Below are 19,506 nucleotides of genomic sequence, written 5' to 3'. Positions count from 1 at the left end.
TACAGTGCAGAGTTACAGTGTGATTCCTGCTGACCTGACTGAAGCAGCGTTACTACAAGGTTAAGACATAAGTTAGGTGTGTGTCAGGATAAAGACATGAGTCTATGTTCAAGACTTAAACTGTGAGAGTGTCTGAGTCCTGAACATTGCCAGCAAACCAATAACTAATAGAGTTGTGTAGCTAAATAACACTCAAACTAAATATTTAGTTTGACCTCTACAAGTAATCAACATTTCTGAAGGTTCAACACCTGCTTTCACTGTCTATTTGAAAAACATATTATTTATTTATTTTCAAATAGTACCTTTATATTTTGAAAGTGCCTGGTAAAAGTGGATTTACTGTAAAGCTTTTTCTTCATGTCCAACAGCAGTGAGTCAGTGAAGGACAATGGCATCTGCTGAACAGCATTATGACACACGAGATGAGATGGAAGAAGACAAGCTGAAACACAAGGAAGGTAATAAAGGAAAGACAATATCAGTTAATATTAAAGTTTTCATTCAATAAATGTCTTTAATCTCTCTCTATGCTAGTCCAGATGAGCAGCAGCACTCGCAGTGAAGTCGGTGTTGGTGTGAATGCTGAAACTGGAGCAACTGCAAATGTTCCTGTACTCACTGGAAACACCATCACCTTCAGCTACAACACTGCAGGAAACGGTATCAATATAACAGTGCTCACTGAGACACTAATGAAAGACACACTGTAGTTTGTTTTATGGAGATATTGCTCATGGGCAGACATGTTTTAGCTACATGTTTCATGTTATTTCTCTTCTTTTCTCTCTCCACACAGCACCACAAAAAGCCTCAGAGAGACAGACGGAGAAGCACACAGTAGATCAAGGTGCAACAGTCGTGTTCTCTCACACTGTACTGACAGATGCTGACCAACACCAACAGAGACGTTCACTGGTTTGGTTGGATCAGTGTGTTTCTGTTGGCATTGGTTGGTGTTTGTTTTCATCAAGTGTTTATCAGGTTGTGGAACGGTTGAACAGGGACATAATGTTACGCAGCTCACACACAGTGTTGAAGTATACATTACTTAAGGAAGTACTTACAAATTATTACACACACAGTGTTGAAGTATACATTACTTAAGGAAGTACTTACAAATTATTAACAAACTATTAATAGTTTATTCTTAGTTTATATATTGTAGTCTCTACACCAGTGTTTCCCAAACGTTTTTCAGTCACAGCACCCTTTGAAAATGTTCAGACATTTGTGGCACCCCACACTAGTGTTGTCACAAAACTTTTGATACGATACCCTGAAAATTATCAATTTTTAATACCACAAGAAGAACCGCTGTATATAGGCCTACTGTCATATAGATATTTATAATATTATCTAATTTTTTTGTCCATCCATTGTGTAGGAAAAGGAAAGTCCAGGAAATCAGTCATTTCTTCTGAAGAGAGAAAGATTTTAATTAAGGCTTTTATTCATATATAAACATTGCTCAGTTACCATTACGACTATCTCACCTAAATGTTTGCTCACTCCGTGTATTTGTGTTTTTATATTGGATAATTTTGTTGCAATAGCACAAGACAGCTTGTTTTAATGTCAGTTATTTTCAAGTTTTTATTCTATTTTATAATGTAATAATTTCACAGTTAATCTCCAAATTAATGTAGAAACAACATATAGACAGTATATATTAAATACTTGTTTAATAACATCTTTTTATGAATGAAGGCCAGTATCACTGATACTAACACTGCTAATGATGTCTTCAATTTTAAACATTAATAATTGCCATTCAACATTACAGTGTAATTGAATGGTATCAGTTTTAACATTTATTAAGCTCCAAAAGATAAAACAGCTTTTAATTTAAATGAACTTAAAACAATCTCCACATAAACCTGTGGGATGATCTATGTAGTGAATCTCAAGAGTGTAACTTTGGTTTGAAAAGTGGAGGGGACACACACCCTGCAGGGGGGTTCGGGGGCATGAGTGACGTGCGTTTGTTGCGTCTAACCGTGAAATGAGAGTTCTGTCTCTTTATTAAAATCAACACATAATGATTTATCTCTCATTCACCCGCAATTAATTGGAATGTTATTTTTTATTACGTGGCTCGCCCGACCCGCTGATCATCCGCAGTATCGAACGGTGCGAGAATGGACACAGGCCGGGAACCGCAACAGAACCGTGTCGGTGGAAAATGAGTATCTGAGCATGTGACTGCCTGTCTGAGTTTTGTCGACAGCCGGAGGCGGCACAAAATTTGATGGAGGCGGCCGCCTCGTAATTCTCTACGCAGGAAAAACCCTGCTGACAGAAAATGTTGCGGTTTAAAGTGGACTCGTTTTCATGCTACACACAATACGTTAGCTCAGTCAAGGCTAACATCAACAGGTGTAGACAGAAAATATGATTCTCCTGACCTGAGCTAATTTACTGAATCAACCAACTCACATCACCTTTCTTTCTTTTCATCCATGATGACAGTAAAGTCATCTGTTGCTGTTTCTGGCGTTTCATCGCTGACTGTGCCGCAACCGCGATACCTGCTCATCAGAACTTTCAGTGAGCTGTTTTTAGAGCGTGCACGCAACGTTCCTGGATGCGGACGCGCGCATCGACACAGACAGGCTCTCTGTGTTCTGCTCCTCCGTGGCGATGACGGCATGTGGTTAAAAAATCATAACAAACAAATTTGAAAGTGGGGGGGGCACAAACGGGATTTTGAAAAGTGGGGGGGACATGTCCCCCCTGTCCCCAGTGGAAATTACGCCCTTAGTAAAACTACATAACAATATTTTACATGGTTTGACTCCTGAATACTGATTCCTCCCACGAGAGGGCATTGTGTGGGCAGTAGAATAACTGCAAAGCTAGTTGAGAATCCACAGGTGTTTGTGTGCTATTTACTCACGCTATAAACTAGAGAATACGACATGGTGTCAGTAGGATACTCTAATAAGCTTGCGGAAGTTTTGTTTCGGGGCAAGTTAAGCTTTATGAGGGGTGAAGTCACAAAGTCATGGCACAAGTGGCAAGAGGACAACGTGCTCCAGTTGATGCAGCTGCCGGGGGGAGAGAGCCGCCCACCTGAGCCATAACTTCTCTAAACCTCACGAATGGGAAAAAAGGATCCGACAGTTCGAATGTTTCCGTCAGGCCAGTAATCTCCACACTTCCACGCAAACCAATCAAATAAATCGTCTCAGGTTACGTATGTAACCATGGTTCCCTGAGAGGGAACGAGACGCTGCGTCAAGCGCTTTGGGAACGCCTCTGCGTGAATGCGTCGTGAAGCACATGTAAAATCTGTCCAATGGCGTGACGGGACGTCATAGGCGGGTGACGGCATGACCAGGAAACTATAAAGCACACCCGAACCAAACAGTTAGCTTCTGAAAGTCGAAGTAAGTCGATACAGGCATGCAGGGAGTATGGCAACGGGACGCAGCGTCTTGAGACGTAACCTGAGACGTTCCCTTTCAAAGGAACTCGCGCTGCGTCAAGCGCTTTGGGAACGGGATACCCACGCCGCCATAAGACCGAGTGCCTGTCTGTGTGAAACTGTTCAGCGCACACTAAGACACCAGCACCCTTGACCCCGGGGTAGAGGCCACATCTAGGTTATAAAACCTAACAAAAGTGTGCGGCGAGGACCACCCCGCCGCATCACAAACCTCTTGGAGGGACACTCCAGACAACAGGGCCAAAGAGGCCGCCATACTCCATGTAGAGTGAGCACGGACTTTAAGTGGAGAAGGAAGACCGGCAGACTCATACGCAAGTGAGATCAACTACCCACTTGCTCAAGGTTTGCTTAGATGCGGGGTGCCCCTTACGTGGGGCCCCGAAATAGACGAACAACTGATCCGTCTTACGCCACAGGGCAGCTCTGTGGACGTAAGCATCCAAAGCCCGAACAGGGCACAGCAAATTAAGTTTTTCCTGGTCTGGATCCAGAAATGGAGGAGGGCAAAAGGCCTGCAACATAATAGGGCCCGCCACATTAGTGGGGACCTTAGGGACATAACCTTCCCGAGGAAAGAGGAAGGCTTTGACCATGCCTGGCGCGAAGTCCAAGCAAGAGGCAGAGACCGAAAGGGCTTGTAGGTCACCAATTCTCTTTAACGAAGAGATAGCGAGGAGGAAAAGAGTCTTTAGAGTGAGGAATTTAACATGAACCTCTTCGATAGGCTCGAAAGGAGCAGTAGACAGGCCCTCCAACACTATGGCCAAGTCCCAAGTGGGAACTCTCTGACGTGCCGCAGGCCTCAGCCTCAGAGTACCACAGAGGAAGCGAGTAACCCATGGGTGTCTGCCCATGGGTTACTCCAAAGGAACATGGTAAGCCGCAACGGCCGCCACGTAGACCTTTAGCGTCGAAGGAGATAAACCAGAAGAAAACTTTTCTTGAAGAAACTCCAGAACTGTACCGACTGGGCAGTTAACAGGATCAACGTTACGTTCTCTACACCAAGAAGAGAAAACATTCCATTTCAGGGAATACAGCTTCCTCGTGGAGGGAGCTCTGGAATGGAGCATAGTCTCCACTACCTCAGTAGAGAGACCAGAATCTAAGAGCTGTGCCCCCTCAGAGGCCACGCCCACAACTTCCACAACTCCGGGCGGGGGTGAAGGATTGAGCCCCCCGCCTGCGAGAGTAGGTCCCTCCTGACCGGAATCTCCAGGGGAGAGCCGTCGAGGAGGGACATAAGGTCCGAGAACCATACTCGGCCCGGCCAAAACGGGGCTACTAGGAGCAACTGGACCCTGTCCTGGCGCACTCTCTCCAAAACTCCCGGAAGCAGAGCAATCGGGGGAAAGGCGTACAGACGCAGCCTCGGCCACATCTGCACCATAGCGTCCAACCCCAGGGGGGCTGGATGTGAGAGGGAGAAATATAGAGGACATTGGGTCGTTTCCAGAGACGCAGACAAGTCCACATCCGCTTTCCCGAAGCGCTCCCAAAGGAGCTCCACCACCTCGGGGTGGAGTCTCCACTCCCCGGGCCTCGGCCCCTGCCTCGACAGGATGTCTGCTTCCTGATTCAGACGCCCTGGGATGTAAACTGCCCTGACTGACAGCAACTTCCCTTGGGCCCACAGAAGGATCTGGTGTGCCAACTTGCATAAGGGGCGCAACCGCAGACCCCTCTGATGGTTTATATATGAGACCACCGCTGTGTTGTCCGTGCGGACCAACACATGATGGCCCCTGAGATCTGGGAGGAAGTGTTTGAGTGCCAGGAACACAGCCATCATCTCCAACTGGTTTATGTGCCAGGAAAGATAATGACCCCTCCACAGACCCTAAGTCGAGCGACCACTCATGATCGCCCCCCAACCAGTGAGGGACGCATCCGTCGTTAGCGTTAAGCGACGACAAGGAGCCCCCAAAACCGGGCCTTGGGAAAGAAACCAGGGTTTCTTCCACATGACACAAGCACGAAGGCATTGCCGCGTGACCTTGATCATGCGAAACGGATTTCCCCTCGGGGAAAACCCCCTGGTTTTGAGCCACCACTGCAAAGGTCTCATGTACAGCAGGCCAAAAGGTATCACGTTGGACGCAGCTGCCATCAGACCTAACAGTCTCTGAAACTGTTTCACAGTGAGTGACTGACCTAGTTTCAGCTTGTTTACGGCTGTGAGAATGGCCTCTATGCGAGCTGGCGACAGACGAGCTTGCATTGACACTGAATCCCAAACTACGCCTAGAAAAGAGGTTCTCTGAGCTGGAGAAAGCACACTCTTGCATCAATATATCTTCACTTTGTGCTTTGAACTTTTCAATGCGGAGCACTGCCGCTGAGCGCTGTGCTTTTCAAGCGCATCATGCTTCAAGCGCATCATTCTGCACGCTGGATGCGCATAAGTGCTTTGTGCCGCTCTGGATGGGAGCCGTTCGTATTATAATATTTTTGCGCAATGAAAGATTATTAATAGCATTTTTTGTTCTGTCCTATCTATCATATGTTGCTGCCTCATTAAAAAAAAAAACGCTATAAATTTAAAAGAAATGTCTTAATTTTATAGTATAGCCTATATTTATATATAAACATATTTAGTTCATGTCATTTATGACTCAACCATTCATGAAAAACAAGTTATGAGTCATGGATGAAGGAATCAGCTGGACTCCTGTTTATTTTGAATGTCTACCAAGCTAGTGAAGCTATTGGTTTATTTACAGTTGTTGCACTGATGCACAATTATTTAATAAATAATTCACTACATTTGTGTCTGTTTATTTTGTTTTACAAACTTAGGAAAGTAATGTTTAAGTCAAGCCTGATACCTTGCACAAAAGAATGATCCCAGTTTCTTCCACACAGTGAAGCATACAGTTTATTAGGTAATTTAGCACTTTTTTTATTATTACTTGAATATCGGATCGGTATCGGTATCGGCCAATACTGAATCCCAGGTATCGGAATCGGTATCGGAAGCGAAAAAAGGTGGATCGGTGCATCCCTAATAAAAAGTACCCCATGCCCACAGTTAAATATACTGCTGGATCTTTAATGCTGTGGGCCTATTTTTCTGCTGGAGGTCCTGCACATCTTGTTCAGATACATGGTATCATGGATTCTATCAAATACTAACAGATAAAAATCAAAACCTGACCAATAATGGGCTGTGGTTGGATCTTCCATCAGGACAATAATCCAAAACAAACATCAAAATCAAAAATGTGTCACTGAGCACAAAATGAAGCTTCTGCAATGACCATTCCAGTCCCCTGACCAGGGGCCTCATTTATAAAACTTACGCACTTTCAGGGCCTATTTTGTGCGTACGCCACTTCTCACGCATAAGTTGTGATTTATAAAAACAAACTTGATGGGAAAATTTTCGCACTTCCACGCAAACTCTGACCCATGCGTACGAACATTTTGGAGACAGAGCAGTTTGGCGACACCTATGGTGCGCTGAGGGACTGACGGCAGATGAAGGAAAACCACTTTAAATCCTCATTATGAGTCATAATCATAAATACAGTGCATGTTCACAATAACAGTTTAAATAAATAAAAGAATGATTTAAACTCACATGGAAACTCGTTTTCATTTTGATATAGGGCCTACACATTTACATTTATATTACACTTTCACTAATGGCGATAAGCACTGAAATTACATTACGCAGTCATTATGGAGAAGTTAAAAATGATATGAATTTAGATGGTAGATGTGCTATTTTCGATCACTTTTCCTGTGACACGCTGTTTTAATGACAGGAGCGCTAGTGTTACAGGACAGAAGGGAGCGGAGACACAGGTAAGGATTAACAGGTTTATTTCAGGTAAGCAGAGCGTGCGTAGAGTGCAGGTGAGTGATGGCAGATGAATGGGTCGATGAGCCGATGAACTGGAAACTGATACTTGTCTGTGTTCTCTAGGGAGCGTGGAGACCGGGAGACGAGGAGCAGACGAACACACAGGAGAAGCACAGGAGACGAGGAGACACTGGGAATCACTGAAGACGCTGGAGATAGGTAAGTAGTCGAGTAGGGAGTCCTGGAGGTAAGTAAACACTTAGCATGTGTAAACGAGACCGGACAGTGACTGAGTGAACTGACGTGACTTATATGTGGCTGTGGTGATGATAGTGAATGAGCGTCAGGTGTGGCTTGTTAGTACTCAGGAGAGGGAGTGCGATGTGATTGGGTGAGTGTAGAGCCTGGCGTGTCTGTGACATTACCCCCCCCTCCACGGTCCGCTCCTGAGGACCGCGGACCCCGACGTCGTGGTGGTCGACCTCTGCCTCGGGGGCCTGGCTTGCTGGGGTGTCTGGCGTGGAAGTCGTCAAGGAGGCTGGGATCTAGGATATCATTCCTCGGGACCCATGAGCGTTCTTCGGGGCCATAGCCTTCCCAGTCGACCAGGTATTCAAGGGAACCACCACGACGTCGGGAGTCCAGGATATCTTTCACCTGGTAGGCCACTCCGTCTTCAGCGATGAGTGGAGGAGGGGGATCTTCGGGGTCGCCAGGCTCTGTGGAGGGAAGAACAGAGGGATGGTGAGGCTTCAGGAGTGACACATGGAAGACTGGGTGAATACGATACTCAGGAGGGAGTTGCAGGTGATAGGTGACGGGGTTGACTTGCCGGATGATGGTGAAGGGGCCAACGAATCTAGGACTCAGCTTTTTACAGGGTAGGCGCAGCTTGATGTCCCGGGTTGACAGCCAAACCTTCTGCCCTGGTTGGAAGTTGGGTGCGTGGGAGCGTCGAAGGTCGGCTGTCAACCTGCGCCTGCGTAGGGCTCGCTGGAGTTGCAGATGTGCTGAGTCCCAGACCCTCTCGCTCTCCCGGAACCAGTAATCCACCGCCGGGACGTCTGATGGTTCCCCATCCCAAGGGAACAGCGGGGGCTGATAGCCGAGCACGCATTGGAAGGGTGTTAGGCCTGTAGTGGGTTGACGAAGAGAATTCTGGGCGTACTCGGCCCAGCCCAGGAACTGGTTCCAGGAGTCCTGGTGGCCGTGACAGAAGGTACGCAGGAAACGGCCGATCTCCTGTATCTTCCTCTCCGTCTGCCCGTTCGTCTGTGGATGGTATCCGGAGGAGAGACTTATGGTCACACCTAGGAGTTTGAAGAAGGCCTTCCAGACTCGGGAGGTGAATTGGGATCCACGGTCTGATACAATGTCTTCAGGTAAACCAAAGTAGCGAAATACATGATTGAATAATAGTTCTGCCGTTTCCATGGCAGTGGGGAGTCCAGGCAGGGGAATTAAACGGCAGGACTTGGAAAAGCGGTCGACGATTACTAGCACACATGTGCATCCTTCGGAGACAGGAAGGTCGGTGATGAAATCCACTCCTAGGTGTGACCAGGGACGAGTGGGAACGGGCAGAGGCTGGAGTTTTCCGGAGGGAAGATGGCGTGGACTCTTGGAGACGGCACATTCCCTACACCCTTGCACGTACCTTCTGACGTTGGATGTCATGTTGGGCCACCAGAAGCGCTGTTTCAACAGCGAGAGGGTTTCGTTGACCCCGGGGTGGCCAGTGCCCAGTGAAGTATGGGTTGAATGGATGAGGGGTGTGCGTCGTGACCGGGGTACATACTTCAATCCGGGGGGACAACCCGGCGGAATGCTAGTGGAGGCATTGGACTCGGGGAGCGTTTCTTCCGACCAGGATATGGGACTTACTATGAGTCTTTCGGGGATGATGGGCTCTGGATCCTCGTTGCTTTCGTCGAGGCAGTGGATACGAGATAGGGCGTCGGCTTTCACATTCTTTGATCCGGGACGGTAGGAGATGGTGAAATTGAACCTCGTGAAGAACAGAGCCCATCTGGCCTGGCGGGGGTTTAGTCTCTTGGCTTCACGTAAGTATCCTAGGTTCTTGTGATCCGTTAAAACAACAAAAGGATGTTTGGCTCCCTCAAGCCAATGCCTCCATTCCTCTAGGGCAAGCTTGATGGCGAGGAGTTCGCGATTGCCGATGTCATAATTGACTTCCGCCGGGTTGAGCTTCCTGGAGAAGAAAGCGCATGGATGGAGTCTGCTGGGATTCCCCTGCTGCTGGGATAAGACCGCTCCCACTCCGGTGGTTGAGGCGTCGACTTCGACGACGAAGGGGAGCTCAGGGTCTGGGTGAACCAGGAGGGGAGCGGTCGTGAAGGCGGTTTTGAGGGCCTCAAAGGCTTGGGTGGCTGCTGGGATCCAGGACAGAGACTTGGGCTTACCACGGAGGAGGTTGGTGAGTGGACCGGTGATGGAACTGTAATGCTGGATGAAACGGCGGTAGAAATTGGCAAATCCTAGGAATCTTTGTAACTCTTTAATAGTGGAGGGAATGGGCCATTCTTTTACAGCTGTGACCTTCCTCTCGTCCATGCGGACGCCACTGCGGTCGATATTGTAGCCGAGGAATTGCACGGAAGGCTGATGGAAGGTGCACTTCTCGGCTTTCAGGAAGAGGTGGTAATCTCTCAGGCGTTGGAGGACCTCCGCAACGTGTCGGCGATGTTCGGCCAGGCTCCGGGAGTAGATCAAAATGTCGTCAATGTAGACCAGGACAGACCGGTGCAGGAACTCCCGGAGCACCTCATGCATGAAGTCTTGGAATACGGAGGGGGCGTTGACCAGGCCATACGGCATAACAAGATATTCATAGTGGCCGGTAGGTGTCACGAAGGCGGTCTTCCACTCGTCCCCCTCACGTATTCTGATGAGGTTGTACGCGCTGCGGAGGTCCAGCTTGGTGAACACAGTGGCGCCGCGTAGATGTTCCAGGGCTGCTGGGACGAGAGGAAGGGGGTAACGGAATTTTATGGTGATTTGGTTGAGTGCTCGATAGTCAATGCAAGGCCGCAAGCCTCCGTCCTTCTTGGCCACGAAGAAAAAACTAGAAGCAGCAGGGGAAGTGGACGGTCGGATGTAACCTTGCTTGAGAGCCTCGTCGATGTACTCCTCCATGGCTTTCTCCTCCGGGACGGATAGGGAGTATATCTTCCCTCTGGGCACTGGCTCACCTGGGATGAGGTCTATGGCACAGTCCCATGGCCGGTGAGGGGGCAGCTTGGAGGCTTGCTTCGGACAGAAGACATCTCTGAAGTGGGAGTAACAGGCTGGGATGTCCGTGGAACGTTTCTCGAGAGGGCTTTCCACTGTGGTAGCCCCGACTTGGATTTCATGGGAACCTGGAGACCTGGAAGCTGGGAGTTCGGGAAAGCAGTCCTGGAAACATTGGTTACCCCACTTCAGGATCTCTCCTGTCCTCCAGGAGATGGTGGGGTTGTGCTGCTCAAGCCATGGGCGCCCTAGGATCACGTCAGATGTAGACTCCTCCAGAACCAGCAGCTGTATCTCCTCGGTGTGAAGCACTCCCACTTGGAGACGGAGAGGTCCCACGCTGTAACGTACCTTCCGTAAAGGTTTTCCTGTTATCGCGTGGATCTGGTAGATCTTCGGCGTTGGGGTGGTCTTGAGACGCAACTGGCGACAGAGGGCTCCGGAGATGAAGTTTCCAGCTGACCCAGAATCGAGGAGCGCACTGGCTGGAAGACAAAGTTTAGCAGCAGTAAGTGTTACTACAATTGTGAGTGGTTTCATTTTATTTAGAGTGGGCAGGACAGCACTCACCAAAAATCGGGCAGGACGTAAAGGGCATTCAGCGATATAATGCCCGGTACCACCACAATACAAACAGAGATTCTGGGTCAGCCTCCTCTGTCGCTCAGCTGCGGAAAGACGCGAGTGCTCAATTTGCATGTTATCGTTAGCTGGTTCTGGGGAGCTGACGGACTCTGGCTGGCGGGAAATGGAGGGGAATAGCGGCTGGCCCTGGTGCTCTTCTAAGCACAGCTGCATACGAGTGGCGAATCTGATAGACAGCTGGATGAATTTCTCGAGCCCGATGGAATCCTCGTATGCAGCGAGATGCAACCGCACACGGGGATCGAGGCCTTGACGATAAGTGGTTATTAAGGCCTGCTCATTCCAACCACTAGCAGCAGCGAGGGTACGAAACTGGAGGGCATAATCAGACACAGTTAGTGCACCTTGCTTTAAATTGCATAATCTCTCACCAATCGACGAGTCCCAGGCGGGTTTTCCAAAAACTTCCTTGAAGTGGGTTGTAAAACTTGACAAGGATGAAACAACGGGGTTGTTTAGGCTCCAGAGAGGTTCAGCCCATCGCAGTGCTTTCCCGTGAAGCTGAGAGATTATGAAAGCCACTTTTGAACGATCGTCTGGGTATAAGTGCGGTTGCATCTCCAGGACCAGCGAACATTGCAGGAGAAAACCGTTGCAATCCTCCGCCAGACCAGAGAAGGGCGCCGGTTTGGCCATGGGACTGGCGACCACGGGAGGTGAAGGAGCTGTGGCGGTGGATGCGGAAGTGTTCGCTGGTGGCGTTGTCATGGAGGTGCTGGTGAAAGTGCGACGAAGTGCATCGACCAGCTCTTGAATGGGATCCGGGGTGCTCATGCTGTACCTGGACGGTGTAGGTCCGGTCTTCTGTTACAGGACAGAAGGGAGCGGAGACACAGGTAAGGATTAACAGGTTTATTTCAGGTAAGCAGAGCGTGCGTAGAGTGCAAGTGAGTGATGGCAGATGAATGGGTCGATGAGCCGATGAACTGGAAACTGATACTTGTCTGTGTTCTCTAGGGAGCGTGGAGACCGGGAGACGAGGAGCAGACGAACACACAGGAGAAGCACAGGAGACGAGGAGACACTGGGAATCACTGAAGACGCTGGAGATAGGTAAGTAGTCGAGTAGGGAGTCCTGGAGGTAAGTAAACACTTAGCATGTGTAAACGAGACCGGACAGTGACTGAGTGAACTGACGTGACTTATATGTGGCTGTGGTGATGATAGTGAATGAGCGTCAGGTGTGGCTTGTTAGTACTCAGGAGAGGGAGTGCGATGTGATTGGGTGAGTGTAGAGCCTGGCGTGTCTGTGACAGCTAGGAGCACAATAATTCCTCTTTAAATTAAACTGCAGATGTTATGACAAAATATTTTAGTGAGAACGACGATCAGTGATGCACACTTAACTTGGATATTATGGAGGACACTGCTGGATTCGGTGGTTGAACGGTCTGTTGTCCAGTTTGAAGAGGTCCAATGATAATATCTTACTGTACAACTGCAGCTGCACGGAGGTGTTGATGTTGTCTGATCTTCAAACAATTACCACTGTATTTGAAGGATATATTTTGAGGAAAACAGTAAGATTTGCACGTTTCCTTTTTAAAATTCTTCGGTGACGCGCCGAGACAGACAATTGTATTTACACTGCAATAAATAAGTAGGCCGATCTGTTTCCACTAAAAATAGCCTATAAACTTCCTAAAAGATGTTCACCTTATCAGTGAAACTGCATAAATTTGATTCGAATTGTTTAAAACAATTAAAATACTATTTGGCCAGTGGAAATGAATGAAGCAACTCTATTCTAAAACCTTTATCTGAAGTATTTTATACAATTTTGTTTTTATGCATATTTTGATATATTTATTCTAAAACATAACAAGAATATTGGATGATTTTTAGCAATGTAATCTGTATGGCACAATCGTTAACCATGGTGTCACGTGGATGGGAATATGTATGGAAATGATATGCAGATGAGGTTATGCATAGTAAAACTAGGCGTCATAAGCTCCATATATGGTGATTTTGGGGAGGAGACGGGGTGGAGATGCACGTACGCACAATCTTCGGCTGACTGGGATTTATAAAGGGATTTGTGCGCAGGTTCTGGCGTACGTATGGTTTTATAAATCTGATTTTTTTTGTGCGTACGCAGAATCTAGCTTTTGCGCGTACATACACTTTTAGGATGAAATCTACACAAAGTTTAATAAATGAGGACCCTGAACCTTAAAGAAAATGAGTGGAGTGAACTGAAGAGAAGAAGCACCAACATGGAGCTGGGAATCTAAAGGATCTGTAGAGATTCTGCATGAAGGAATGGTCTCTGATCTCTTGTCAGGTGTTCTCCAAACTCATCAGGCATTATAGGTGAAGACTCAGAGCTGTTATCTTGGCAAAAGGAGGTTGCAGAAAGTATTGAATAAAAGGGTGCCAATAATTGTGGCCAACGTGTTTTAGAGAAAAACATTTATTTCATAATGTGATTTTCCCCCACTATCAATTCTTTTCCTTCAATGAAAGGTTAGACTTTTGTTAATTTTATGAATTAAAGATCAAAAGGATAAACAATGTAGATTTATTTTTACAGTCATCTTTGATCATATTTATCAAGGGTACCAACAGTTTTGTCCACGTCTGTATATACTTATTTTACTGTGGGCATTTAAAGCCCATACAGTGGGCAAATAAAGCCATATAAAGTCATATATAAGCATACTGAGTGTTTGTATGTTGTTGAAATAAAGATTCATATATAGATTACACATATATTGATGCATGCATGACATTAACATACAGTACCATATAAAAAGTCATCATATAAATAATTGTAATATATGTCTATATACTAATTCTCATATGGGTATTTCATACATGGTATAAACTTATATAAAATCCTATATAAGCATACTGAATATTTGCATACGTTTAAATATACTTGCATATATAATTTAGACATATATTGTTCACATATATGGTCTTAACATAACAGTACCATATAAAAAGCCATCGTATAAATAATTTTAATATATGTATATATAATAATTCCTGTATGGGTATTTCATACATGGTATAAACGTATATCTTCATATATCATGAGGATGTATATATGTGCTAATAATATATTGCCTTTATGAAACATATATGACATCACTACTCAGATATAGGGACATATATGTACATATATTACATTTATGTATGGGTCTACTTGTGTGCTGATCATGTGACTGTAGCAGGCGTATATTTGCCAGAGTTTCGTGTTTCTACAACTGAGGCCGGTGTTAGTTGAACACCAAAACGTCTTGTCAACTTGTTTTTATATAGTCCAGTGACTTTTAATAAAGAGATTGTTTGAACACTAATAATTTAATGATTTTATTTCTAGAATTAAACTGCATGCAGGAAATGTAATAAAGAAATGAAACAGTAATGTTCTCGTGTGCAAAAGTAGAGCCTATAGACAGTTCAGATCAGATGTGTGTTGAGCCAGTGTGAATATGAACTTCATCACACTGAAGAACAAGTTTCACAACCGCTGTCCTGTCAAAGCCTGATCTCTCTTATGTTAGTGGTTATGGTTAGGGCACATCACCATCAGATGTTGAGGGACAGTTCCTATTACAGTATAAATGTGCTGTAAATGACATTTAAGCATTAATAAGAGAAGACATATTTGTACTGAAATCTACTTCTCTATCATGCACTGGTACAGTGTCACTATATATCAACTCTAGCAGGATTTCAAACTTTAGTCGGTCAGACTAGAGGAAGTTCACAACCAGAGGAGGAGCTGATAGTGTTTCAAGGAAGAGCTGTAACTATATATAATGAAGAGGAAGACTGGCAGAAACAGAAAATGGCTGATAAGTGTGATGTGTGTCTGCTGGGACTGATCATTCTCTCTTCACTTCTCACAGGTAAAGACATCTGGATTTTCTCTAAAGACGTTTAGTGGAATTAGTCTGGAAAGAGTTGATTTGAACATGCTCAGTTTATTCTTGCACACATTCACGTTGTGATCTGAGAGTCGTGTATTGATACATACAGATCATACTGTATTATTCCTGATACTGGACATAGAGTCACTCAAACATCTGATGATCAACAATTATCTTCATATTCAGAGATTTCAAAAGCTCTCTGAAAAATACTTCATTCTGGAGACTGTGATGGTTGCGTTCATGAGGAAAAAAGACTTTGAATCTTCTGCTCTTTATGTTGGTATGTTTTACCTTCATTTATTAATATATAGCATTATGGTCGATTAGATGTACTTGTGTTTCAGGCACCAGTGGAGTGGATGATCCTCATGTGTTCATCAGTTCTGGTGAAAATGTCCGTCTGCTCTGTAATAATGCTCTTTCTGACTGCAACTCAGCTACATGGACCTACTATAACAGATACCGACATTCAGCAGCAGTTGAACTGATTACTGAAGGGATAAAGAAGAAAGACACAGAGAGACATGAGAGACTGAGTCTGGGGTCTGACTGCTCTCTGAACATCAAGAACGTCACAGAAGAAGATTATGGATATTACAGCTGCCAACAATATGTGAATGGACAAAAACAAGGAACTGATGCACGTGTTTTTCTGCATGTTCTTCATGGTTAGTTTATATAAGATTATGTGGTCAATTTAAAAAGGGCAGATTCTCCCTTTAAACTCAGTTGATTATTGTGTCTTGTGTCTTAGTTTCAGTCTCTCCATCATCATCCTCACAGACTGAGATCAGTCCAGGCCGCTCTGTGACTCTCTCCTGTCAGTTGTATTCATATACTGGATCCCCCTGTGATGATTGGGTTCGTTCTGAGAAACTTCAGCTGTCGTGGGTGAATCAGACTGGTGTTGATCTGACGACAGACTCCAGATATCAGATATTAATCTCATCAGATCACTGTATCATCACTCTGACTACAACACTCCTGAATAAAGATGACAACAGAGAGTGGAGATGTCAGCTTACTCATGGAGATCAACTCAAGACCTCAGTCAGATTCACTGTCAAGTATTCAGGTGAGAAATAATCTCATGAATCAGTTATGGAAGTGTTTTTATTATTGTGTGTGTTAAAATATGATTGTCATATTCTACGGTAATGAACAATTATCCTTTACAGCTCAGGATGTGCATGAATCTACAGTCAGAGGTAGAGTCAGAACGGTTTGAAATCACATTCGGTGCTTCGCTGCTTTTGTCTTTGTCTGTAATTGTCTCCAGTCGTCTCTGTCCGTCTCTGACTCTGAGCTCGATCTCTTCTTCAGTCGCAGTGATTTCTGTCGCTGCAGTCGCTGTTTTCCTTCTTGCTGTTCTCTGGCTGATCTGCAGAAAAACAGCTGGTGAGTTTCAGATTTACTCCTTTACAACAATTAAAAACAGTTCAGATCTCACTCATAGAAACATGTGGATTATATCAAATTCACAAACAGAAGTTTATTCCTGCTGAGAATTCCTGTCATTTCAGTCTCAAAGAGTTATCAAGTCAAATTTATCATTCATTTTAATGCTTCAACAACATCTTATTGTTACATTCTGTGTCTTTCATGTGTGTTTTATCATAAATTCTCAGATAATAAAAGAGGGACAGTCGACTCTGCGGTGAGTTCAGTAATGCAGTGATTTAGATCTGATCACTGTCTTTAAAGCTCAATAAAGTGTCATTCATGCAGTTGAACTGTTTGTTGTCTGAAGGTCAAAGATGAGAATGAACATAAAGGGACGTATGAGACGATCAACACGTCCATTCCTCCTGCTGCCAGAGCCAATGTGAGTCAACTAAATCATCAAACATTACGTTCACTGTCTGTTCTCTAATGTGATTTACTGAACGCTTTAGTGTTATTCTACATATTGTGAGAGATATGTGTCTGTTGTGTGTGTTAAACTTGATTCTTTGCACATTTGCATTGATGTTTAGGAGCAGACAGATGATCATGTGACTTATTCTGAGGTCACTTCCTCCAATAAAAAGCCAGTAAAATCGTTCAGTGTGAGTAGATACCAGCACTTTCCCTTGTTCTTCATCACTGTCCACTGACCAGTCCTATTCAGAGAAAATCACTCATCTTCTCTCATCTATACGCTGCTGAAATGAGCTTGACTCTCAGATGAATGAAGCTCGTGCGCTAATAATAATAATAATCAATATTAATGGACAGAATCTGTTCTTTCAGGATCATAATGATACAGTGACTTATGCTGCCATCAGAGGAACAGAAGATGAACCGCAGGATGAACTTTATTCTCTGTGAACAAGAACAAGACCTTCACAAATAAACATTAATATCACAGATCATGAGCTCATCATATCAGGGGCAGATGGGACATTTTCATTTCTCTGGTGTTTGGAGGAATTAACTGTTAATTCAGATATTTGATGAATGTACAATCAAACATAATGTTTCCTAAATTTTCAACCCAATGCAGCAGAAACTACTCTTTCTTTATAAGTCCTCTACTTGGGAATGTTTATTTAGGTAACACTTTATAATAACTGCACACTATGAAGCATTAGTTAAGCATTGGTAAACAGTCAATTCATCATTTATAAAGCATTAATATACATTAGTAAGCAGTTTATAAATACACCTATAGATGTGTCGTTCTTGATTTATAAGCATATCTATAATGTGTTTAATAATTGTCTTGACATACTTTATTAATGATCAATTTATCATTTCTAAATTAAGTATTACATTATTTACCAACCAGTTATTTAGGAGCTGTCAGTGGTTCATAAGATCATTTAAGAAGTGTAATGATTAATAAACTATTTAAACATACATTTACACATGTTATTATTTAGACATATAGTAATAGTTACTCAGTGTGTTAATTAATAAATGCTTTATTAACATATTTCTACTGTAATTCATGATTAATTCAGGTAGTTATAAAACATTTAGTAGTTGTCAAGTTAACTATTTTTGTGAGCTCATCTAAAGTGAGGACTATTCATGCCTCGTAAAGCTTTTATAAAGAAGATTTAAAGGGTCAGTGATCTTCTGCACTGCTGTTCTCTGATGTTTTAAAGTTAGTACTGAGGTAGTTTTGACACTGTGAAATATTTTATTACATTATTATTGTTTTATAAAAACATTATTTGTTGTGTTTTGACACTCCTGTAATCCAGTGTTGGCACTGGAAAATTTATATTCAGCAATGTTTACACTTTACAGAAATGTATTTTATATCAGATTGCAAAAGCTTAGTTTCATTTTACTGCACAGTTATGTTTTCTGGAGGAGTACAGGAATTGTTATTTTCTGTGACGTTGCAGATTTTTTTTTTATTTTTTTTTTTTTTTTTTATGAAGTTACCCGTTGTAAAGTTTCATTTTTTTTCCTTTAAATAAATATTTCTATGTTCTGTATCCTTTAAATCTTTTTTAATAAAAGCTTTACAAGGCAGAGGTAGTGCTCACTTTAGATGAGCTCACAAAAATAGTTAACTGACAACTACTAAATGTTTTATAACTACCCGAATTAATCATGAATTACAGTAGGAATATGTGTTAATAAAGCATTTATTAAGACACTAATTATTACTATATGTCTAAATAATAAGATGCATAAATGTACATTTAAATAGTTTATTAATCATTTACTTACACTTTATAAATGATCTTATGAACCACTGACGGTTTGTAAATAACTGGTTTGTAAATAATGTAATACATAATTTAGAAATGATAAATTAATCATTAATAAAGTATGAAAATACAATTATTAAACATATTATAGATATGCGTTTACATCAAGAACAAAGCATTTATGGGTGTATTTATAAACTGCTTACTAATGTCTATTAATGTTTTATTAATGATTAATTAACTATTTACTAATGCTTAACTAATGATTCATAACATGAGTTATTATTAAGTGTTACCTTTATTTCTTCTTCTTCTTCCAAAAAACAGTCTGTGTCAATGCAAAATCATATGGATTTTTGATAGTGACAGATTTGTAAAAATCGTCACAATATTTTTTAATGGTTCATTGCTTGTCACTGCTCTGTCCTGTTTGTCTTCTGCAATAATGACTATAATATGACAATAATATGAACAAGTTATTAGATAAATCAGCTTTATAACACAAAAAAACAGACATCTAGATGTGCCATATTAGACTCCAGAGACTGTTCTGGGTGTAACTCTGCAGATAACCAGTTTGGTTTTTAAAGCCAAACATGGCACTGATCTGTGCATTTATGAACTAAAAGAAAAACAAAATAAGTATAGAGATAAACAATAGTCAGTTCTTATGTGTTTTATTGATCATCAAAAGCTTTTGATCGAGTTAACCATAAAAAAGTTATTTCTTTAAATGAGACGAGGGGTGTCTGAATACATTGTGTGAATTGTGTCCTATTGATATGCCCACCAGTCACTGCAAGTAAAATG

General features: G+C 43.3%; 1 pseudogene; it reads left to right on the top strand.

Annotated features, from left to right (window-relative positions):
- Positions 1 to 391: 391 nt before the first annotated feature.
- Positions 392 to 17,963, top strand: LOC127507992 (uncharacterized; annotated as a pseudogene).
- The last annotated feature ends 1,543 nt before the right edge of the window (positions 17,964 to 19,506 follow it).

Source organism: Ctenopharyngodon idella, chromosome 3, assembly GCF_019924925.1.
Source record: "Ctenopharyngodon idella isolate HZGC_01 chromosome 3, HZGC01, whole genome shotgun sequence".
In the NCBI taxonomy this organism is placed as follows: domain Eukaryota; kingdom Metazoa; phylum Chordata; class Actinopteri; order Cypriniformes; family Xenocyprididae; genus Ctenopharyngodon; species Ctenopharyngodon idella.
This window is presented reverse-complemented; position numbering and strand designations above follow the sequence as displayed.